Source organism: Rhinoraja longicauda, chromosome 27 (genome assembly GCF_053455715.1).
Source record: "Rhinoraja longicauda isolate Sanriku21f chromosome 27, sRhiLon1.1, whole genome shotgun sequence".
NCBI lineage: Eukaryota > Metazoa > Chordata > Chondrichthyes > Rajiformes > Arhynchobatidae > Rhinoraja > Rhinoraja longicauda.
In genome coordinates, this window is record NC_135979.1 from 7883192 (window position 1) to 7908720 (window position 25529).

The 25529-nt window shown below is 44.0% G+C and overlaps 1 long non-coding RNA gene across 1 annotated transcript; it reads left to right on the forward strand.

The window, feature by feature from the left end:
- Positions 1–25329, forward strand: LOC144606867 (uncharacterized). The gene is made up of 3 exons (XR_013548993.1): positions 1–206; positions 16020–16173; positions 25077–25329. It is a non-coding gene; the product is annotated as an uncharacterized LOC144606867 (long non-coding RNA).
- The last annotated feature ends 200 nt before the right edge of the window (positions 25330–25529 follow it).

Consider the following 25529-nt stretch of genomic DNA (forward strand, 5'->3'; position numbering starts at 1 on the left):
ACGTGCGGCAGTCACAGAACTCCATTTTGCCCGCTGAAGTGTGGCGCGGTGGCGCAGCGGTAGAACTACTACCTCACAGCGCCAGAGACCCGGGCTTAATCCTGACTATGGGTGCTTGTCTGAATGGAGTTTGTACGTTCTCCACATGACATGCGTGGGTTTTCTCCGAGATCTTCGGATTCCTCCCACACTCCAAAGACATACAGGTTGGTGGGTTAATTGGCTTGGTAGAAATGTAAAATTGTCCCTAGTGTGTGTAGGGTAGTGTTAATATGTGGGGATCGCTGGTCGGTGCGGACTCGGTAGGCCAAAAGGCCTGTTTCCGCGCTGTATCTCTAAACTAAACTAAACTAAACTGAACTTTCTTAGGCTCCTAATGTAGGAACAAAGGGACATGCACAAACATGGTAAAATGGAGATGATTAGGTGCTTAGTTTAGTTTAGAGATCCAGTGCAGAAACAGGCCCTTTGGTCCACGGATCCCATGCTAACCACCAATAGCTGTTCACACTAGTTCTATGCCATCCATGGAACATAGAACATAGAACAATACATCGCAGGTACGGAACAAAACAATGTTTCTGCTGAACATAATGCCAAAGATAGACACAAAATGCTGGAGTAACTCAACGGAACAGGCAGCATCTCTGGAGAGAAGGAACGGGTGACGTTTCAGGTCAATACCCTTCTTCAGACTCTGAAGAAGTCTGACGAATGATGAAATTATGAACATAATGCCAAGTTAAACTGATCTCATCTGCCAGTACAAGATCCATATCCTTCCATCCCCTGCACTCCCAAGTGCCTATCTACAAGCCTCTTAAATGCCACTATCGTATGTAACTCCACCACCAATCCTCACTGGTTTTCCATTCCATTCGGCTACGTTTCCATTCAACCCAATGTCGATAAGTAACCCCGTCCTTCTGCAGATGGAGACTACACTTTCTACACTCACCGATAGGCAGCACAATGAGTTCACTGGAAAGAGTCCCATTTTGTATAATATTACTTACATTACGAGAGTGATTGGAATGAAGAAACAAGGAACTGCAGGTACTGGAACCTTGAGCAAAACACAAAGTGCTGGATTAATTTAGCAGGCCGGGCAGCGTCTCTGGAGGTGACGGGTCAGGACCCTTCTTCATAATTGGCATTAACAGCTTGGGTAAGAAAGAACTGCAGATGCTGGTTTAAATCGAAGGTAGACACAAAATATCTGGAGTAACTCAGCGGGACAGGCAGCATCTCTGGGGAGAAGGAATGGGTGACGTTTCGGGTCTGAAGAAGGGTCTCGGACCTATTAACAGTTTGGGGTTGTGTCAGGGCTGTGAACGGTGCCTTAAAAGTGTTCCAAATTAGAGTATTGTCTTAGACGCAAAGTGCTGGAGTAATTCAGCTGGTCAGGCAGCATCTCTGGAGAGAAGGAATGGGTGCCGTTTTGGGTCGAGACCCTTCTTCAGTATTGTCTTGTTATTTCCAAATATCTGCAGTTTGCTGTGCACCAGAAGAATTTGTTGATATTTCCTCAAAATATTATTTTGTGAGAATTTTTTTGTGATTAGAGCTTCTCCATTTCTATCAAGAATGGCCATTGATAACAGAGACAAAGAAAACCTTTGCCCTTGCAAAGGTCTGGGTTATATCTACTATAAAATGGATTACAGCTGTAGATTAGATTCTGTGTGGAAATGATGGTGACAGATGTTTTTAGTTAATCAATGATGATCCAATATTGTTTACTCCAATTCTAAAGGTAGCAACGAGAAGCCTCATTGAAGAAACAAATATCTTGCATAGATTGGGCGGCACGGTAGCGCAGCGGTAGAGTTGCTGCTTTACAGCGAATGCAGCGCCGGAGACTCAGGTTCGATCCTGACTACGGGTGCTGCACTGTAAGGAGTTTGTACGTTCTCCCCGTGACCTGCGTGGGTTTTCACCGAGAACTTCGGTTTCCTCCCACACTCCAAAGACGTACAGGTTATGTAGGTTAATTGGCTGGGTAAATGTGAAAATTGTCCCTAGTGGGTGTAGGATAGTGTTAATGTACGGGGATCGCTGGGCGGCATGGACTTGGAGGGCCGAAAAGGCCTGTTTCCGTCTGTATAGATATGATATGATGATGATATTTTGAGGTACTTTCTTATTTCGGTGCTGATTAAGCGTCAGCTCCAAGCTCATTACTGTCATCTCCTCAAGAGTTTCTATTGCAGCTTGTCTTCATGTTATTGAACGATTGAGCGCTGTAGATAAGAGAGGCCCTGCTGGGTTTTCGATCATTAACACAAACCAGAAACAAGTGGACTCTTTCACAAGAAGGTGGTTAAGTCACATCACTTCATTCCTCTTTCCTTTCCATTACTTTCTTTCTTTGTCCAACTTACCTATCATCCTTATTTACCATATGATATATGATGAAAGAATGGGTCGACTGGGCTTGTATTCAGTGGGGTTTAGAAGGATGTGAGGGGATCTTATAGAAACATATAAAATTCTTAAGGGATTGGATAGGTTACCTTGTCCAAAAAAAATTCCCCATGTTGGGGGAGTCCAGAACCAGGGGTCACAATAGACAATAGACAATAGACAATAGGTGCAGGACGAGGCCATTCGGCCCTTCGAGCCAGCACCGCCATTCAATGTGATCATGGCTGATCATTCTCAATCAGTACCCCATTCCTGCCTTCTCCCCATACCCCCTGAGAGGTTTGTGTCTAAGACAATACTCTATCCTTAAGAGCTCTATCTAGCTCTCTCTTTAATGCATTCAGAGAATTGGCCTCCGCTGCCTTCTGAGGCAGAGAATTCCACAGATTCACAACACTCTGACTGAAAAAGTTTTTCCTCATCTCAGTTCTAAATGGCCTCCCCCTTATTCTTAAACTGTGGCCCCTTGTTCTGGACTCCCCCAACATTGGGAACATGTTTCCTGCCTCTAACGTATCCTTAATATATCAATTGACGGCCTCCACCGCTTTCTGTGGCACATTGCAGCCCATTCCTAAAACCTGGTTCAATGGGAACTGCACTTCTGAGGATTAACCACTGCAATAGGTGACCGAGAGTGAATTAAATTTCTTGTCATTCGCCAACAGTCGTTTTAATATCAGCTGTGCATTTGTCGAGTATCAATCATATTTCAGGCTCCCAGCTAGCGGACTCAACATTTGTTCGGTTGGCAAACTGTCGGCAATTGTGTAACTGTGGTGGTTTTTTAGTTATCCGTCAGGACCTGCAACCGTATTATAAAATCTCATCATTTTGTCGTAACAGTGAATTAGTTCCTGTTGTGAAATGGGCCCCTGGGTAAGGGAAACGGCACCAGGATGGATTGGAAATAAGTATTCTTTAAAGTCTTGCAATCTGCGGCAATATTACAAAAACAAAATGTTTAATGCAGCAGGCAGATTCTGAATAATCCTACACTGCATGCCCTCAATAGCAAGAATATCCTTCCTCAAATTTGGAGACCAAAACTGCACACAGTACTCCAGGTGTGGTCTCACTAGGACCTCTACAACTGCAGAAGGACCTCTTTGCTTCTATACTCAACTCCTCTTGTTATGAAGGCCAACTATTAAGGGCGGCACGGTAGCGCAGCGGTAGAGTTGCTGCTTTACAGCGAATGCAGCGCCGGAGACTCAGGTTCGATCCTGACTACGGGTGCTGCACTGTAAGGAGTTTGTACGTTCTACCCGTGACCTGCGTGGGTTTACTCCGAGATCTTCGGTTTCCTCCCACACTCCAAAGACGTACAGGTATGTAGGTTAATTGGCTGGGTAAATGTAAAAATTGTCCCTAGTGGGTGTAGGATAGTGTTAATGTACGGGGATCACTGGGCGGCACGGACTTGGAGGGCCGAAAAGGCCTGTTTCCGGCTGTATATATATGATGATGATGATACCATTGGCTTTCTTCACTGCCTGCTGTACCTGCATGCTTCCTTTCAGTGATTGATGCACTAGGACATCCAGATCTCGTTGTACGTCCCCTGTTCCTAACTTGACACCATTCAGATAATACTCTGCCTTCCTATTCTTACCAATAAAGTGGATAACCTCACACTTATCCACATTAAACTGCATCTGCCATGCATCCGCCCACTCACACAACCTGTCCAAGTCACCCTGCAACCTCATAGCATCTTCCTCACAGTTCACACTACCACCCAGCTTTGTATCATCTGCAAATTTGCTAATGGTACTTTTAATCCCTTCATCCAAGTCATTAATGTATATTGTAAATAGCTGCGGTCCCAGCACCGAGCCTTGCGGTACCCCACTAGTTACTGCCTGCCATTCTGAAAGGGACCCATTTATCCCCAGACTTATAGCAGACTTGTGACTGAAAACCAAAAGCACTGCAGATGTTGAAAATCTGAAACAAAAAAATAAGTCTGCAAGAAACATTCAGACAGCATCTTTCTAGTTTAGTTTAGAGATACAGCGCCGAAACAGGCCCTTCGGCCCACTGTGCCCGCGCCGACCAGCGATCCCCACACACTAACATACTCCTACACACCTAGGAAGAATTCACAATTATACCAAGCCAATTAGCCCACAGGCCTGTACGACTTTGGAGTGTGGAAGGAAACTGGAGATACCGGCAAAAACCCGCGCAGGTCACGAAGAGAATGGACAAACTCCGTACAGACAGCATCCGTAGTCAAGATCGGCCCAATCTCTGCTGACCTTGGGGATCTTTGCCCCAGGACCAGCCAACGTTGAGGAGGATCATTTAGGATGGTGTTGGGAGCCCAGTGGAAGTGGATACCACCACAAACTGCTCACCCACCAGAATCCTACTGTCCCACCTGTGGAAGAGTCTGCTGTTACCTCATTAGCGTCACCAGCCTCCACAGAGACCCATGGAACTGGAACGGAAGTGCATCATCATTGATCCTAAAGGACTGCCTCGGGAAACTAATAACTCCTTTCCATGCAGAGATTGGGGATTGGAGTTTGCAGTTAATGCTGGTCTTGCCAATGATGCCTGTAAATGAGAGTAATAACAGAAAGCCTTGCCTGGGAGAATCTCCCTGGGAACAGATGACTGCCTCATAATGCCTCTCACATGTAATTCATCTTGTGTGATGCTATGAACTGTTCTATACATGCAATTATTTTTTTTCCTTTGTAGTTAAGGATGATTGAGAGACTTTCTGGACTTCTTTCTGAAAGGAAATTGGAAGATAAAAAATGCTATCTGTTGCATATTTTTCACTCAGAACTTTAGTCACATCTTCCTTGGAGTTTCGAGAAGCTGTATTTAAACTGACTGCATTGGCCCTGACTGTCCAACAGCGAAAGATCAGGGAGAAAATTCTACTCCAAAAACCCTAGAAGACATTGTGGTGATGGTGGGGGCAGGGGGGAAGGAATTGTGTGTTAAAATTGTGTAGGAAGAAACCGAAGATGCTGGTTAACACCAAAGATAGACACAAAAGAACGATAAAGATAGATCCCAGGAATGAGTGGGTTAACATATGATGAGCGTATGATGGTACTGGGCCTCGACTTGCTAGAGTGTAGAAGGATGAGGGGGGACCTCATTGAAACTTACTGAATAATGAAAGACCTGGATAGAGTAGATGTGGAGAGGATGTCTCCACTAATGGGCGAGTCTAGTGCCAGAGGTTATTTTCATATTTTTTTCATATTTCAGATACAGCGCGGAAACAGGCCTTTTCGGCCCACCAAGTCCGCACGGCCCAGCGATCCCCGCACATTAACACTATCCTACACACACTAGGGACAATTTTTACATTTACCCAGTTAATTAACCTACATACCTGTACGTCTTTGGAGTATAGCCTCAGAATTGAAGGATCTTCCTTTAGGAAGGAAATGAGGAACAATTTCTTGTGAGGGTGATGAATCTGTGGAATTCATTGCCACAGAAAGCCGTGGAGGCCGTCAATGGATATTTTAAAAGGCAGAGATAGATAGATTCTAGATTAGTACAGGGATTTCAGGGATTATGGGGAGAAGCCAGGAGAATGGGATTGAGAGGGATAGATAGATCAGCCATGATTGAATGGCTCAGTGGACTTGTTGGGCCGAAAGGCTTAATTCTGCTCCTGGAACTGATGCACTTATGAAAATGCTAATGTAGTGAAAGGCTTGGATAGCGTGGATGTGGAGAGGATGTTTCCACTAGTGGGAGAGTCTAGTGCCAGAGGTTATAGCCTTGGAATTAAAGGACGTTCTTTTAGGAAGGAGATGAGGAGGAATCTCTTTAGTCAGAGGGTGGTGAATCTGTAAAATTCTTTGCCACGGAAAGCTGTGGAGGCCAAATCAGTGGATATATTTAAGGCAGAGATCGATAAATTCTTAATTAGCGCGGGTGTCAGAGGTTATGGTGAGAAAGAAGGAGAATGGGGTTAGGAGGGGGAGATAGATCAGCCATGATTGAATGGCAGAGTACACTTGATGGACCGAATGGCCTAATTCTACTCCTATCACTTATGATCTTATGATCTTAGTATGTACAAAGGAACTGGAGATAGACACAAATGCTGAGGTAACTCAGCGGGTCAGGCAGCGTCTCTGGAGAAAAAGGATAGGTGACGTTTCGGGACGGAACCCTTCTTCAGACTAAAACATTTTCCTCCAGAGATGCCGCTTTACCCACTGAGTTACTCCAGTACTTTGTATCTATCTTCAGAGCTAACCTTAGTGTAGGTTCCAATCCGAAACGTCACCTGTTCCTTTTCTCCTGAGATGGTGCCTGACCCGCTGAGTTACTCCAGCATTTTGTGCCTATCCCTAATTATAAAGATCCTTCAAAATTGATAAGGGAATAGCAAACAGATAGCAAAATACCAGAGGACATCAATTTAAGGTGAGGGGGGAAAGACCTTAGTATTGATAATAGTCCTTAGTCTAACCATAGTATTGTTCTATTTGTAAATGATCAGGGTGAGAGATTAAGGGTGAGCTAACCATGTTCTCCAGAGATGCTGCCTGGCCCACGATTCAATCCAGCGCTTCGTGTCTTTTTATAGAAATATCATGTACTTTTAATGGTGATTTGAATCTGAAATAATAAAAAAGTTTGAAAAAAAGATCCAATTGCGGAATAGACTCATTTATGATCTGCATAAATGAATCGATTTGAGTTACCTTTTGAGATTCAGCCCACTCAGGTGCATCAGTGACAGGAACATAACGTGTCTGTTTAACACGGTCGTTCTCAGGCACATTATGTACAATCCATCGTGCTGTGCACTTTCCTGCTTCAATCTCCCTTGGCCAAGTGACAGACTGATAAGTGTTCACTGGCTTTAGCTGATAGCCAGCATAGCATGCACTGGGATGCAAGACCACAGCCCGATTTTGACTCCAGAATACAGAAAAGGTGTTGAAGAAGAGTTATGATTTTCCACCGTATTTATTACTCTTTTCATCTCCCCTCTGCTACATCCTCCTGCCTGATATTTATGCATTAACTCCTGTTCGGCAGCAGCAGGCAATTCACGTAGAAAAGGACAGGACTTGGTGCGTTGCCATGGCGCCCAAATGGTTATGTGCTTTCTTTCGTTAACCTTATCAGCTTTCTCGGAAAAATAATAATTAACCGTGGTAAGCGAGAACATTTCTTAAATTGGATGAGAGAGGAAAAGTACAGAAACGTTACACAAAAAAAAAATATGGAAGAAGCTTCATTTTCTTTTAAGTAAATGTGTTCTTGGTCATTACATGGAAAATACAAATGTACTGAATCTTCCACATAATGATCGAGGAGAACGCATTTACTTATTTCAGCGTGTGGATTAATATTCACATGGAGCCTTAAAAGTGACAAGGTATTCCCAACACAATAGACAATAGACAATAGGTGCAGGAGGATGCCATTCGGCCCTTCGAGCCAGCACCGCCATTCAATGTGATCATGGCTGGTCATTCTCAATCAGTACCTCGTTCCTGCCTTCTCCCCATACCCCCTGACTCTGCTATCCTTAAGAGCTCTATCCAGCTCCCTCTTGAATGCATTCAGAGAATTGGCCTCCACTCCACTGCACAAAACACGGGGGCAATTTTCCAACAGGATTTCAGACTGAATCCCATGAGGGAGTTTCATGGCAGGTGAACAATCGTAATTCCCTCTGGTTTACCAAGTTTACATCCTAACTGGGGCTCTGGGAGAGTAGGGTTTAAGCCGAGAAAATGGATGAAGAGTGGTACTTACTGTGGCACAATGGCGCAGTGGTAGATTTGCTGCCTTACAGAGCCAGAGACACGGGTTTGTCCTGACTATGGGTGCTATCTGTACGGAGTTTGTACGTTCTCCTTGTGACCGCGTGAGGTTTTTCCCGGGTGCTCCGGTTTCCTCCCACATTCCAAAAAGGTGCAGGTTTGTAGGTTAATTGTCTTCTGTAACTTGTCCCTAGTGCGTACGATAGAACTAGTGTACAGGTTATCATTGGTCAGCGCGGACACGGTGGACCGAAGGGCCTGTTTCCACGCTGTATCTCTAAGCGGTGGAGGCTTGTGGCCACGAGGGTAATATAATTGGCCCACTCCATGTTTGGGCAGAGATGTAGCTGAGGAGTTTCTCTTCAGCTGCCTTTACCCCCCTGCTCTTATGCTTTTGCAAAGGGGTTCTCTCCCTTCCCACCCCCCCCCCCCTCCCCGCTCACTCCAGCTCACTGTATCAGCATTGAATCAATTCTAAAGCGACTGCATTTGGATACCACTGCATCTGCCCACCTATCAAGTTGCAGGATGTAAGAAACAGTAGGATCAGGCTTTAAGTCTCTTGATGCATATAACTCATGCTGAAGTTAGACACAAAAAGCTGGAGTAAGTCTTTGTCTGAAGATGGGTCTCGACCCGAAAAGTCATCTATTCCTTTTCTCCAGAGATCCTGGCTGACCCGCTGAGTTACTCCAGCTTTTTTGTGTCTCTCTTTGGTCTAAACCAGTTCCTTTCTATACATAACTGATGTTTTCTTAAAGCACAGATGACCCAGGTTGGTGATTGGTGACTTTTGATTTGAGTTAGCACCAAATATTGCATGTGTTTAGTGCAACAAGATAGGTGGAATCCAATTTCTAGGAATGAGTATAGAACAAAAAGGGGCAGCACAATGGTTCAATTATATCCCCCTGAGACGGCAGAGATGTTTTAGTTCAACATCTTAATCAAGAGATTGCACTTGCCACAGTGTAACACTCAATACATCATGAGGAACATTGACCTGGATTTTTGTGTCTAATTCACTGGAATGGGACTTGAACGTACAACCTCCTGACTCAGGGCTTGGGGCTTGGAAAGCAAGTTGCTGAGAGATAATCTTATGGAAGTGCATAAGAAAGAATGAAGAAATAACACAAGGCAATTAGATAGAAATAAGTACGGTAAAACATTGTTTCAAAGCGAAACGTGACTATGGCAAGAGCCGTAGACCGATGAATGTAGAGCAAATTATCACGACTTTCACATTAGATTTGTTTCCTTTTGTCATGTGTACCGAGGTACAGTGAAAAGCTTTGTTTTGTATGCCAGCCAAACAGATGGAAAGGACATTTGGGACACACGTACTCACACAACAGATGGTGGATATATTGCAGCGAGGAAGAGCACTTAACTTCTTAACAGTGTGATTTTCTCAACCTGTGAATGGTGGGACCTCATTGAAACTTACCGAATCGTGAAAGACCTGGATAGAGTGGATGTGGAGAATCTTGGACCAGAGGCCATGGCGTCAGAATAAAAGGACGTACCTTTAGAAAGGAGATGAGGAGGAATTTCTCTAGGCAGAGGGTGGTGAATCTGCGGGAATTCTTTGCCACAGACGGCTGTGGAGGCCAAGTCGATGGATACTTTTAAGGCGGATTCTTGATTAGTACGGGTGTCAGGGGTTATGGGGAGAAAGCAGGAGAACGAAGTTAAGTGGGAAAGATAGATCAGTCACGATTGAAATGTGGAGTAGACTTGATGGGCCGAGTGGCCTAAGTCAGTTCCTATAACTTATGAACTGTGTCTGGATCAATGCATAGAGATTGCTGCAGCCTCACTATTGTCCTACCATGTGGTCACCCCTGAAAGGAAGAAGGCAAACTAGATGGGAAGTCTTTGACTGTTATGCAAGTACTGCATTTCCTTGTGATTAGTGGAGGAAATTTTGCTGGAATCATTTAAGTAATCAGACGTCGCAGTAAGAGACTGAAGGGATGTATGGATGGGCAAGAGAAGGATCTCGACTCTTTAGACTTTTAGAGTTTAGAGATACAGCAGGAAACAGGACCTTAGGCCCATCGAGTCTGTGCCACTCAGTGATCGCCCCATACACTAGTTCTATCCTACACATAGGGACAATTTGCAGAAGCCAATTAACCTACAAACCTGCACATCTTTCGACTGTGGGACGAAACCGGAGCACCGGGAGAAAACCCACGCAGTCACAAACTTTGTACAGACAGCACCCATAGACAGTATTGAACCCGGGACTCTGGCCCTTTAAGATAGCAATTCGACTGCTACGTCTCTGTGCTGCCAACTCGAAACATCACCTGTCCATGTTCTCCAGAGTTGCTGCCTGGCCTGCTGAGCTACTCCACACTTTGTGCCTTTCTTGGATGCATGGAAGAGGTATGGTCAAGCTTGAAAAGGTTCAGAAAAGATTTACGAGGATGTCTGATGTCTGAGCTATAGGGAGAGGTTGAGTAGGTTGGGTCTCTATTCCTTGGAGCGCAGGAGGATGAGTGGTGATCTTACAGAAGTGTCTAAAAAAATATTGAGAGGAATAAATCGGGTAGATGCACAGAATCTCGTGCCCAAAGTAGGGGAATCGAAGACCGAAGGACATAGGTTCAAGGTGAAGGGGAAACGATTTAATAGGAATCTGAGGGGTTACTTTATCATGCAAAGGGTGATGGGTGTATGGAACATGCTGCCAGAGGAGGTAGTTGAGGCTGGGACTATCCCAACGTTTAAGAAACAGATAGACAGGTACATGGATAGGAAGAATATGGACCAAACGCAGGCAGGTGGGAGTAGTGTAGCTGGGACATGTTGGCCAGTGTGGGCATGTTGGGCCGAAGGGCCTGCTTCCACACTGTATCACTCTATGACTCTATGATAGGTTTAATAGAATGCCCTCACTCTCCCAGGTTAACGGCTTTAATAAAGTTCAAGACCTAGCCTGTTTTATCACACTTCAATTAAATTGTCTTTCACAGTTTCGTGAAGCTGAATATTAGAAAAGTTCAAACAAGCTTCAGTCATGTGGAGTGAGAGTCACTGAATTTATTTTAAAGATGTGTGCCATCCTCAAAACATAAACCATGTTCCACTCTCATTCTTTTTGATTGTAAAATTCTCAATTCCTATTGCATCTTCAATTTGAAAGTCCTGATGTGGAAAAAAGACGCAAAGGACCTTCTGTGCATTCAGGCACAATTCAATTAAATGTTAGTTCACCCACACAGCTCTTGGTAAAGAGTGTTACCCTTTGTGTTATTTCTAATGATCATCTTCGACAACCATGAAATTCGATTACAAACTGAGGGGCTACCGGGAACGTCTAACACTAACAAGAATTCCTCGCAAAAAGAAGAAAAGTTGGATACATATTTTTGGATCGAATTTGGAAGCTACAAAATTTAGAACGTAGGGTCTCAAGCCGAAACGTCACCCATTCCTCCTTCTCTCCAGGGATGAATTCAGCTTTTTGTGTCTGTCTGCAGTTCCTTCCTACGCAGAAGAACAGAATTGGGAACTCAGTCCGTCTACCCTTAAATAGACAATAGACAATAGGTGCAGGAGGAGGCCTTTCGGCCCTTCGAGCCAGCACCGCCATTCAATGTGATCATGGCTGATCATTCTCAATCAGTACCCCGTTCCTGCCTTCTCCCCATACCCCCTGACTCCGCTATCCTTAAGAGCTCTATCTAGCTCTCTCTTGAATGCATTCAAAGAATTGGCCTCCACTGCCTTCTGAGGCAGAGAATTCCACAGATTCACAACTCTCTGACTGAAAATGTTTTTCCTCATCTCAGTTCTAAATGGCCTACCCCTTATTCTTAAACTGTGGCCCCTTGTTCTGGACTCCCCCAACATTTGGAACACGTTTCCTGCCTTTAACGTGTCCAACCCCTTAATAATCTTATACGTTTCGATAAGATCTCACTTAAATAATGGCTGATCTGTGTCTAAATCTATTTATCTGATCTACCATCCTTGAAATTTGGGGGAGAGTATTGCAGATTTTCAAGATCTCTGAGTTGACACTGTCCTGCTAAATTGACTTCTGAATTCTAGTTCAAATTTCATGAATGGTTTCCCTTAGTTCTGAATTCCTCTGCCAAGTGAAAATTACTTCTCTTATTCAAAAGTGCTCTTATTGAAAAGCATTGCAATTTTTCTGGTATCAGTATGGAGATCCAATTGCCACATATATTGCATATATATGCGTTCTGATCAAATGCTCAGAGATTCTTGTCCTTGAATAGATCAACTAACCTGATTTTGAAATGTTGAGACATGATGAAAGAGAAATATTGTGGAGTTTAGTTTGGTTACCACTGAAAAAGCTGTAAATGTTGTCTCGATGGACTTCAGCGAGTTCTCCGATGAGCTAACTGCCTGAATACAAAATTGGATTCATGGAATGAAGCAGAGGGTGGTGATGGAAGGTATAATAGTATCCCATATTCTCTCTTCAACAACACTCTACTGGGCCCTATCTGTCTTGGGCCCTATGTGCACTTTGTGTTTGGTCCAGAGCAAAGAACTGCATTTCAGACATTGAAACAGAGTTTGATGAGTGCCCATTTGGGTAACTATGATCCAAAGGCACCAACCCAAGTTATTGCAGATGCAACTCCAGTGGGGCTAGAAGGAGTACTTGTACAGAAGCATGCGGGATCATTGAGAGTCATAGCGTATGCAAGCATGCAATTGAAGAAAGAAGATACTCCCAGACAGGCCACAGTTTAGGATAAGGGGTAGGCCATTTAGAACTGAGATGAGAAGAAAACTTTTTCACACAGAGTTGTGAATTTGTGGAATTCTCTGCCTCAGAAGGCAGTGGAGGCCGATTCACTGGATGCATTCAAAAGAGAATTAGATAGAGCTATTCGGGCTAGCGGAATCAAGGGTTATGGGGAGAAGGCAGAAACGGGGTATTAACCATATAACCATATAACCATATAACAACTACAGCACGGAAACAGGCCCGTTCGGCCCTACCAGTCCACGCCGACCACTCTCTCTGACCTAGTCTCATCTACCTGCTCTCAGACCATAACCCTCCAATCCCCTCTCATCCATATACCTATCCAACTTACTCTTAAATAATAAAATCGAGCCTGCCTCGACCACTTCCACCGGAAGCCCATTCCATATAGCCACCACCCTCTGAGTAAAGAAGTTACCCCTCATGTTACCCCTAAACTTATGTCCCTCAATTCTAAAGTTATGTCCCCTTGTTGGAATCTTCCCCACTCTCAAGGGGAAAAGCCTACCCACGTCAACTCTGTCCGTCCCTCTTAAAATTTTAAAAACCTCTATCAAGTCCCCCCTCAACCTTCTACGCTCCAAAGAATAAAGACCCAACCTGTTCAACCTCTCTCTGTAGCTTAAGTGCTGAAACCCAGGCAACATTCTGGTAAATCTCCTCTGTACCCTCTCCATTTTGTCGACATCCTTCCTATAATTTGGCGACCAGAACTGCACACCATACTCCAGATTCGGCCTCACCAATGCCCTGTACAATTTTAACATTACATCCCAACTTCTATATTCGATGCTCTGATTTATAAAGGCAAGCATACCAAACGCTCTCTTCACCACCCTATCCACATGAGATTCCACCTTCAGGGAACAATGCACAGTTATTCCCAGATCCCTCTGTTCCACTGCATTCCTCAATTCCCTACCATTTACCCTGTACGTCCTATTTTGATTTGTCCTACCATTGTGGATTGTGGATGATCAGCCATGATCACATTGAATGGCGGTGCTCTCGAAGGGCCGAATTACCTATTCCTGCACCTGTTCTCTATGTATCTAGGTATCTAAAAGGAGGCTTTGCTTTGGTGTGGGCATATGAACACTTTCATGCATACCTGTATGGCCTCGAATTTGAGTTGTGGACAGACCACAAACCACTGGAGTCAATCTACTCCCCTCGATCCAAACCGTGAGCCCAGATTGAAAGATGAATGCCTAGACTACACCAGTACAAATATAGTTGTATACTGCTTTTATTCAGCCACCATTATTTTACATCCCAGATATGTGTGTCCACTGACCTTTCTGACCCATAGTAACACGTGATACATTTAAATACAGCTAGTTACCATGACATCATCATTCACTGCATATATCCTAACCCTGTTTGCCTTCCCAAAATGTATCAATTCACATTTTTCTCAGTGAGGTTCCATCTGCCATTCTCCAGTCCGGTTTCCTAGTTGATCCGACCTGAAAAGTTATCTATCCATGTTCTGCAGGGATGCTGCCTGATCTGCTGAGTTACTCCAGCATTTTGTGTCTTTCCTTGGTAAACCAGCATTTGCAGTTCCGTGTTTCTACAAAGTTAGCTGCTGTTGTAGAGTCACAGAATAGTTGTGGGTCAAGTTAAGATGGTGCAATCCAGGGGCGAATATAGATCAGAAGCAAGTGAGAAGTTGACGTCGACATATCTAATGACTCTGTGAAAAATATTTCATGATTGTAAACATAGAAACACAGAAAATAGGTGCAAGAGGAGGCCAATAGGCCCTTCGAGCCGGCACCGCCATTCATTGTGATCATGGCTGATCATCCACAATCAGTAACCTGTGCCTGCCTTCTCCCCATATCTCTTGATTCCACTAGCCCCTAGAGCTCTATCTAACTCTCTTTTAAATTCGTCCAGTGAATTGGCCTCCACTGCCTTCTGTGGCAGAGAATTCCACAAATTCACGTGCGGCGCGGCCGCGGGACACCATTCTGCTTTAGTTAAACATTTTGTTCAAGATGTTCAAGAGTGTGCCTGTGCCTCCACAGGCACACTCCCACCTGCACCCTCCGCTCTGCTGCTGCCAATCTCCTATCCCCCCACATCCGGACCAAACTCAGATCCTGGGGGGACAGGGCTTTCTCCATCGCTGCTCCCACCCTATGGAACTCACTACCCCAAACCGTCAGAGACTCCTCCACACTCACCACATTCAAAACATCACTGAAGTCTCACCTGTTCAGTACTGCCTTCAACCACTGAAGGTCACCTCACCTTCTCCTTTCTCCTTTCTCTGTTCGTTTACTTATTTATCTATTTATTCACTTCCCTATGTTCTCTAAATCCCTGTAAAGCGTCTTTGAGTATATGAAAAGCACTATATAAATGTAATGCATTATTATTATTATTATTATGGCCGCACCGTTGTGTTTGGCTGCCTGCCAATGTATGTTTCTTTTTTTTCCTAATCAGATGTACAGCACTTTGGTCAACGTGGGTTGTTTTTAAATGTGCTATACAAAATAAAATTGACTTGACTTGACTTGATGTAGTAATGTAGTCATGTAATGTCCTTCCGCTGACTGGTTAGCACGCAACATAAACTTTTCACTGGACCACCGTGACAATAAACTATACGAAACTAAACTGTAGATTATGCAGTCAAAGGATATGAAAGAGATGTGATTTCCTTGTTATTGAAGGAGAACAAACTCTCTTGCAAGAAGCACCTTTGCCCTGTAACAGTGTAAATAGAACTAATCAGCACTCCAACAACACAAAAGGACCAACTTCAGATACAGTGCATTTCAGCTGTTAACTAGGGTTCCTTTCTCCATTAAATCTAGCATTGTCCACTCCATCTGAACATCTGCAAGACTCAGCAAAGGGTGGACTCCCATTTACCACAAGATGCTGACACTAGACCCTAATAATTAGCAAAAGTAATGAAACATAAAAGGGTGATAATCCATTGCAGTTCTTCACTCTACCACGATCTATGAAAGATATTGTTATGTGCTGACCCGATGCAAGTTAACCATAAATCTTTACAATGACTACTTTTGCAGAACAAATCTCAGTTGCGTAGGAAGGAACCGCTGATGCTGGCTGAACCAAAGAGAGGCACAAAAAACTGGAGTAACTCAGCGGGTCAGGCAACATCTCTGGAGAAAAGGAGTGGGTGACGTTTCAGGTCGAGACCCTTTTCCATCTCAGTCGCGAGTAAGTTGAATGAAGTCAGTGTTTTCTTTGGTTCCGTGATCTTTACTGAGATCACGACTTCTGTTGGGAATATTCCAGGGCGTGGGATGTAAACTGTTGCCCAGTGCAGGAAAGCTACAGGGAAATACGGCTCATCTTTAGTGTGGAAAGGGCACAGCTAAGGCTGGGGAAATCTTGTGGACCAGCAGTAAAGAACTGCAAAAATGTTTACTTTACCTTTAGTTCGGTGAATGGAAATTTCTCCAATGCAGCGAGTTTCAAAAAAGGTAACGAGTGAAGTTGAGAAATGGTTGAATCTCGGATGTTTGGCATTCACTTTTAATATTCATTCATTCAGAGGGTGGAAATGTCACTGCAAAGATGAACATTTGTTGTTTACCCCTATATAACCCCATGAATTGAGAAGGAGGTTAACAGGTAGACCCATAGGAAGATTTAGTTTAGTTTAGTTTATTGTCATGTGTACAGTGAAAAGCTTTTGTTCACTTTGCAGAGCAGAGCAAAAGTCCTGGAACGAAAATGGGAAACGCTGGAGTAACTTCGCAGTTCAGGCGGCATCCACAGAGAGAGTGAAACAAAGCTAATATTTCAACTCTGATTAGCCCTGGTGGCCCAATGGATAAGGCACTGGGTTCTCAAGCCAGGGATTGTGGGTTTGAGTCCCACCTGGGGTGAAAGTAAGTTTTCATTAATGGGTGGCACGGTGGCATAGCGGTAGAACTGCTGCTTTACAGCGCCAGAGACCCGGTTTCGATCCTGACTACTTGTCTGTGTTTGTCTGTACGGAGTTTGTACGTTCTCCCCGTGATCTGTGTGGGTTTTCTCTGAGATCTTTGGTTTCCTCCCACACTCCAAAGATGTACAGGTTTGTAGGTTAATTGGCTCGGTGTAAATGTAATATTGTCCCTAATGTGTGGTGTTAATGTAACACAGATTGGTGCGGACTCGTTGGGCTGAAGGGCCTGTTTCCACATTGTATCTGTACACTAAACTAAACTCAAGGACGTATGTATAGGGGCTGTGTTTTGCCATAGTCACGGAACAGGCTGGGAACGAGGTGTTTGAGACCAAGACTGAATCGGTCATGATCCTACTGAATGGTACAAAAAGCTGACCTGCCTACATCTACTCATGAGATAAACACACAGAGAGACTGGAGTAACTCATCGGGTCAGGCAGCATCTCTGGAGAAAAGGAATCGGTGACATTTTGTGTTGCGTTCCCTTCTGCAGACTGAGTTCAGTACATCTACTGCTGATCTGGTTCTTCTGTTCTTCTGTCATTCATGTAATCATTTAAGCTTGCAATTTATAATTTAGAATCATAAAGTCATAGAGTGATACCATGTGGAAACAGGCCCTTCGGCCCAACTTGCCCACACCGGCCAACTTGTCCCAGTCACACTAGTCCCACCTGCCCGCGTTTGGTCCATATCCCTCCAAACCTATCTATGTACCTGTTTCTTAAATTTGGGATATTCCCTGCCTCAACTACCTCCTCTGGCAGCTTGTTCCATACACCCTCCACCCTTTGTGTAACAAAGTTACCCCTCAAATTCCTATTAAATGTTTTCCCCTTCACCTTAAACCTATGTCCTCTGGTTCTCGATTCACCTACTCTGGGCAAGAGATCTGTGCGTCTACCCAATCTATTCCTCTCATGATTTTATACACCTCAATAAGATCACCCCTCATCCTCCTGCGCTCCAAGGAATAGAGACCCAGCCTACTCGACCTCTCCAATATAGCTCAAACCCTCTCGCCCTGGCAACATCCTTGTAAATATTCTCCGTACCCTTTCCAGCTTGACAACATTTTTCCTATAACATGGTACCCAGAACTGAACACAATACAAATTTTGACAGCACTCTGGTTTCCACTTCAGCTGAACTCCGGGGCCTCTGCCTATTTATAATTTGTACCTAAGAGAAGCTCAATTAAAACTGACCTTGACTTTACCTCCTATCACAAGCACTTGTGATTGACAATTTCTGCTGAATATTTCAAAATTCGCCAGAAGTGATTTGTTCTTGTGTGTGCGTGCATGTTTTTCTGGCTGAGGTGTCAGGGGAGGGATGGTGGGGAGGGGAGCTGATTGAGTTTCCCTTCATATTCTCTACTGCATTCATTTAGTCCAGCAATGTTATTTGATTCACTAAATAAGCATTCATGTGCACGCAACGCTAATAAAAGCAAAGTTATCCTCCTTTTGGGCTACAAACTTTCTGTAACACTATACATTTATTTCTGCTAGTGTGGGAAGATCTGTGGGTAAGATTATAGGTGGACACAGAATGCTGGAGTAACTCAGTGGGACAGGCAGCATCTCTGGAGAGAAGGAATGGGTGATCTTCCGACAGACCTTGCAGAGTCCAGGTCATCTATCGATCACCTGTACACTAGCCCTGTGTTATCCCACTTTCACATCGCACACACTAGGGGAAATTTACAGCAGCCAATTAACCTACAAACCTGCACATCTTTGGAATGCGTGAGGGAAACTGGAGCACCCGGAGAAAACCCACGCAGTCCACTGGGAGAACGCACTAACTCAGACAGCACCAGAGGTCAGAATCGCACCCGGGTCTCTGGCGCTGTGAGGCAGCAGCTCGACCGCTGCGCCACTCCAGGTAAAATTTCCACCCCCACATTTTATTTGTGGAGAGTATTGTGCTTATATTTCATAATTATTACTTTTTTTTTTCCAAATAGACAATAGACAATAGGTGCAGGAGGAGGCCATTCCACCCTTCGAGCCAGCACCGCCATTCAATGTGATCATAGCTGATCATTCTCAATCAGTACCCCGTTCCTGCCTTCTCCCCATACCCCCTGACTCCGCTATCCTTAAGAGCTCTATCCAGTTCTCTCTTGAATGCATTCAGAGAATTGGCCTCCACTGCCTTCTGAGGCAGAGAATTCCACAGATTCACAACTCTCTGACTGAAAAGGTTTTTCCTCATCTCAGTTTTAAATGGCTTACCCCTTATTCTTAAACTGTGGCCCCTTGTTCTGGACTCCCCCAACATTGGGAACATGTTTCCTGCCTCTAACGTGACCAACCCCTTAATAATCTTATACGTTTCGTTAAGATCTCCTCTCATCCTAAAATAACATGCATCACCCACTATATCCTTACTAAAATACAGTAAATACCATTGGGTTAGTCTGAAGCATAAAGACTAACAATAATTCACATCTATTTACATTTGACATAGAATTACATGTAACATCATGTTCATAAGCGATAGCTTAATTAGGCCATTTGGCCCATCAAGTCTATTCCGCCATTCAATCATGGCTGATATATCTTTCCCTCTTAACCCCATTCTCCTGCCTTCTCCCCATAACACCTGACACCCGTACTAATCAAGAATCTACTTATCTCCATTGACTTGGCCTCCACAGCATTCTGTGGCAATGAATTCCTCAGATTCATCAACCTCTGACTAAAGAAATTCCTCCTCATCTCCTTCATAAAGGAACGTCCTTTTATTCTGAGGCTATTACCAAGGTAACACAAGTTCAAATCACTCAGTCAATAGGTATATGCCCCACATAAGATTTTAGATTTAGATTTTTAGATTTAGAGATACAGCGCGGAAACAGGCCCTTCGGCCCACCGAGTCCGCGCCGCCCAGCGATCCCCACACATTAACACTATCCTACACACACTAGGGACAACTTTTACATTTACCCAGCCAATTAACCTACATACCTGTACGTCTTTGGAGTGTGGGAGGAAACCGAAGATCTCGGAGAAAACCCACGCAGGTCACGGGGAGAACGTACAAACTCCGTACAGACGGCGCCCGTAGTCAGGATCGAACCTGAGTCTCTGGCGCTGCATTCGCTGTAAGGCAGCAACTCTACCGCTGCACCACTGTGCCGCCCACTGTAACTCACCCTCCCACCTGTAATTCACCCTCCTATTATCATCAAATCATTCTGTACCTCTCTGACTCACGTGCTTATCTAACATCTACTCAAATGCAACGATGCTGGTTGCCTCAACCGCAGCAAGAGCCAATTTGTTATTCTTACAACTCCCCAGATAAAGCAGTTCTCCTGAATCTGTTGTATTTACCGTGGCTTATCCTGAATGATAGATAAACGCAGCAGAATACAGAGAATATTGAAGATACGATTCTTACAGGAAGATCACTATCACCCTAGAGCTGATTTCAGTAAAGTTTCTTTGATTATATTTCTTTCATGGATGAAAGAGATACAGGAGTTTTTGTTGGAAATAAACATTCACAATATGATGTTGTACATGGGGGACAGATTCCTATTCAGAATTAAAGATTGTGTTGTGAATATCTATTCCTGGTAGAGCAAATGTGTTGAAGCCACCACAGCTCATTTTGAATTGTGCTTTAGTACTTAGTTTATTATCATTCTTGGTAAATGGAGTAATTAGAATAATCAATTCAATGGTCTTCAATGTAAAGTAAACAAGCTGTTTGCACTTGCACTCTATTACATGTCTCGAGATGAGAAAACATTTCTTCACACAGAGAGTGGTGAGTCTGTGGAATTCTCTGCCACAGAAGGTTGTTGAGGCCAGTTCATTGGCTATATTTAAGAGGGAGTTAGATGTGGCCCTTTTTGCTAAAGGGATCAGGGGGTATGGAGAGAAGGCAGGTACAGGCTACTGAGCTGGATGATCAGCCATGATCATATTGAATGGCGGTGCAGGCTCGAAGGGCCGAATGGCCTACTCCTGCACCTATTTTCTATGTTTCTATGTTTCTATGTCTCTTATCTCAGTTATAATGATCAGCTTCAATTCAGTACCTTTCACATTGTTTAGTTGAGTTTAGTTTAGAGATACAGCACAGAAGCAGGCCCTTTGGCCCACTGAATCCACACCGAGCAGCGATCCCCGCACATTAGCGCCAACCTACACATACTAGGGACAATTTACACTTATAGCAAGCCAATTAACCTGCAAACCCGTACGTCTTTGGAGTGTGGGAGGAAACCGAAGATCTCTCAGAAAACCCACGCGGTCACGGGGAGAACGTACAGACTCTGCACAGACAGCACCCGTAGTCGGGATGGAACCCAGGTCTCCGGTGCTGCAAGCGCTGTAAGGCAGCAACTCTACCGCTGTGCCACATTGCCGCTACTAAATGGGTCATTTATGGGCCCTAAATGGGTCAATTGTGAAATAACCCAGACAGAGGTAGAATGTTGCTACATTCATTTGAATAGATCCTAGGACCAAAGGCAAAAAACGAACTCCCGGAAAAACTCTGTGGATCAAGCAGCATCTGTGGTGGCAAAGTGATGGTTGACGTTTCAGGTTAAGACCCTGCAACAGAGACGTAGTAGAGGAGGGAAGATGGCCAAAACATAGAAATGGACGGGAGAGGTGAGACAGAGGCTGGAAGGTACTCGATGACCAGACACAAATTGCTGGAGTTACGCAACGGGTCAGGCAGCATCTCTGCAGAAAAGGAATAGTTGACCTTTCGGGTCGGAACCTTTCTTCAGATCCCAGAGTCTCATGGCACGATAAGGCAGCAACTCTACTGCTGTGCCACCCTTAGAATGTTGACACTGTAGTTTCGGGACGAGTAAGCAGATCTTGGCAGATAAACCACTGAGATGGAAACTGCAGATGAGGAAAGGTCACCTTCTTAGTCACGAAATGTCAAGTCTCCTCAGATCCTTAAGGGAATTAGCTCCTGTGATGCTCATTGGTATGAAACTGCTCAGCACGTCGAATAGAGGATAAGGATAAAGGGAAGGGTATCATAAACTTGACTGTTACATAGAGGTTGCTGTTATCTCTCAAACACAAGTAAAAATAAAGGACAATAAGCAATTTTGGTTCTTTTAGAAGTCCCTAGAAAGTACTTTCATTTATTGGACCATTGTAAATGTGTAAGTAGGCTTGGGAAGACACCAGTCTTACAGCAGTAGCATAACTCGTATAAAAACCTTCACCAATTTGGACAGATGCGTTGATAGGAAGGCTTTGGAGGGCCGTGGGCCAAATGCAGGCAAACAAGACTCCTTGGTCGGTATGGACAAGGTGGGCCAAAGGGCCTATTTCCGTGCTGTGATAACACTCTGACTCTATGGTGAATAGTTAGCATTCTCTGATGGATTTTGGAATATTTTTGATCTGCGACACAGTGGCGTAGCAGTCGGGTTGCCTCCTCACAGCGCCAGAGACCCGGGTTCCTGACTATGGGTGCTGTCTGTACGGAGTTTGTACGTTCTCCCTGTGACCACATGGGTTGTCTCCGGGTGCTCTGGTTTCCTCCCACATTCCAAAGACGCGCAAGGTTGTAGGTTAATTGTCTTCTATAAATTGCCCCTAGTGTGTAGAATGGAACTAGTGTACGGGTGACCACTGGCCGGCGTTAAGTTGGTGAACTGAAGGGCCTGTGTTCATGCTATATCTCTAAACTAAACTAATCAACCTGACGTGCAATGTGCCTTCATTTTAGAATTTCATAGTTATTTGATTTCACTTATCATCAAGAAAAATTAAATCTAAATCATCATTAATAGGTTAGACATCTAATTTCTATTTGTTAGACTAGTAGCATTGCACACATGTGTCTGCTGTAATCTTACTTCTCATCATCATTTAACATACGTTTGTTAAATTGCCAGTTGGTGCTGAGGCATTTAAATGTAGATAAAATTATTCGCTACACAGAATAGCCTTAATAGATAAACTATAGAAAGCTTTTGCCTAACATATATATATATAGTAATTTTAACATTAACATTTCTGTGTTGACGAGATATTTACTGCTGTTGAGAGAAGAATCAGTCATCTGTTCACGGTCCAGTAAGTGGGGGACAGTAGTTGCAAAGCTTTCCCCTTAACTATTTCGTTTTGATGTTAAGAAGCGAATTGAATTGGGTCATTTTGTTCTTTCTTTCCAATTTTCTCTGGAACGTCAGAGATACTGGGGAGATTTTTAAAATTCTGAGAGTCATAGATAGGGTAGACAGTCAGAAGCTTATTTTTCCCCAGGGTGGAATGTCCAACACGAGAGGGCAAAGCTATAAGGTGAGAGGAGGAAAGTTTACTGGGGATGTGCGGGACACATTTTTTTTTCACAGAGAGTAATGGAGGCCGGGAACACGTGCCAGGGGTAGTGGTGGAGGCAGATACGTTACGGACGTTTAAGAGACTTTTAGATCGGTACATGGAAATTGAGGGAGTAGAGGGATATGGGTCATGCACAGGTGGATGAGATCATGAGATCCTTTTCTCCAGAGGTGCTGCCTGACCTGCTGAGTTACTCCAGGTTTTAGTGTCCATCTTTGAGATCAGTTGAACATAGTTTGGCATAAACATTGTGGGTCAAGGGCCGCCCATTCCTGTGCTGTAATGTTGTTTGTTCTATGTTTTAATTCTGGTCTCAAGCACATCCCAGATTTTCATTGCTAGATCTGGACTTCCCATCCTGTAGTTCTCTGCCGCTCTCTCCACATTTGAGATACTTCTTTAAACCTATAACTTGTCACCCATGACACTTATCTCCTGAAGCGTTTCGTTCACCACATTTTGTTTGAAAGCATTCCAATGACATAACTTTGCACGAGAGATGCTTTAAATATGAAAAATACCACTGTTAATAAATTGTATTGTAAATCTGAAATACTCAAAGGTCCAATACTTTTGCATGAACAGACACTCTTAATAGGAAATTGAACAAAGAGCTGGCGGCCAAGTAGATAATAGGGGCCATGAAAGTAGCATTCACACTGTCGTTGAACAGACTTCACGAACCTTTGAATTCTTCGTCTGTTCTTCTTCCTAGTTTGAAGATATAAAGGCAGCTCGAAACCGCATGGTTCTTCACCAGACTATTGTCCACAATAACAGGTGGCAACTTGAAAATCTTCATCAATGTTACTCCAGAAATGCTTGGCAATGCTTGACAGAAATGCTTATCTGTACCCTGTGGATATATTTTTAAGGCAGAAATAGATAGTGTTGTACTTCGTGGTCCGGTATCTGTTATACCTTTGTTATGACTCTGGACGGACCACAAGTGCACGTGTTTAAAAGGTTAGAAAGCTGGAGCTTAAATCCAGGCTGTTTATTCCACGGCCACCTGGAACCAGAGTGACCACCAAATCACCTTATTCTCTTACATACATGTTACTACACGGGCAAACAAAGTAGTCCTTGTGATACAACAAAGTAGTCCTTGCAATATCACAACAGATAGATTCTTGATTAGTAAGTGTGTCAGAGGTCATGGGGAGAAGGCAGGAGAATGGGGTTAGGAGGGAGAGATAGATCAGCCATGATCGAATGGCAGAGTAGACTTGATGGACCAAATGTCCTAATTCTACTCCAATCACCTATGATCTAATGACCTTATGACGATGTCTTTCCGCTGACTGGTTAGCACACACCAGAAGCTTTTCACCGTACCTTGGTACACGTGACAATAAATTGATGAAGATTTTCAATAAACGCATCTCATCTCAAATCTAGAATGGATCTAGTTCCTGTGTTCAAGTGATGGGAGTGGAATATACCATCTGCTGATTTCAAAACATATAGTTTACCACTCATATCAAATGATACAGGAAAAGAAAAATTGACAGAGGCCTACGAACATCAGATCACATCCCCTTTCTGGTCTCCAATTGGAGGCGTGGGTTTGAGTCCCGCTTCTGACACCATGTAATAAAGTGCTTAAGCACACGCTAAGATACAACGCATCATTTTATTGAAGCACTTACAGCATAGGGCCTGCAGTACATTACAGCTTCGAGCTGCTACGTCTACTGCCTGACGTAGGCGAGTTCTTAATATTATAAAGCACGTACTAGGCGGGACTACTACTAACAAGCACTACGATTGGCTAGCATGCAATAGCCCATCTACACTTTCCCTCTGTATTTCTCTAGAATTAAAAAAAATCCCAAGAAGCAACAACAGGAATGGTGAAAGAATGCCAGGTAAATGGTTTGGGATTGGAATAACAGGGACTGGAATTGTAGCACGTGACCGGGAGGCCGCTGCAAGAAGTCGAGCGAGTGGACCGGACGTGGTCTACACCTGCGGAACAGCGATGGAGGACACCATACCAGGCCAACCCTCCAACGCCCATTATTCCAACGGGCCTTCATGATCAGGTCAAGAACCATGCACTTGCAACAACTGGGACTTGAAAATGGTGCCAAATCTGGCAACTCTGTATGCAGTCTTAGTGTACTACTACTGTACTCTTGTACTGTATCTGCGATGCTTATCTAGGATGTATCTAAGTGCTCATGTCTAGACCAGTATACAACAATTAATTTCACTGTACCTCAGTACATGTTTTCCTCAGTTGCTCAGTACCTCAGTTGATGTTTTCA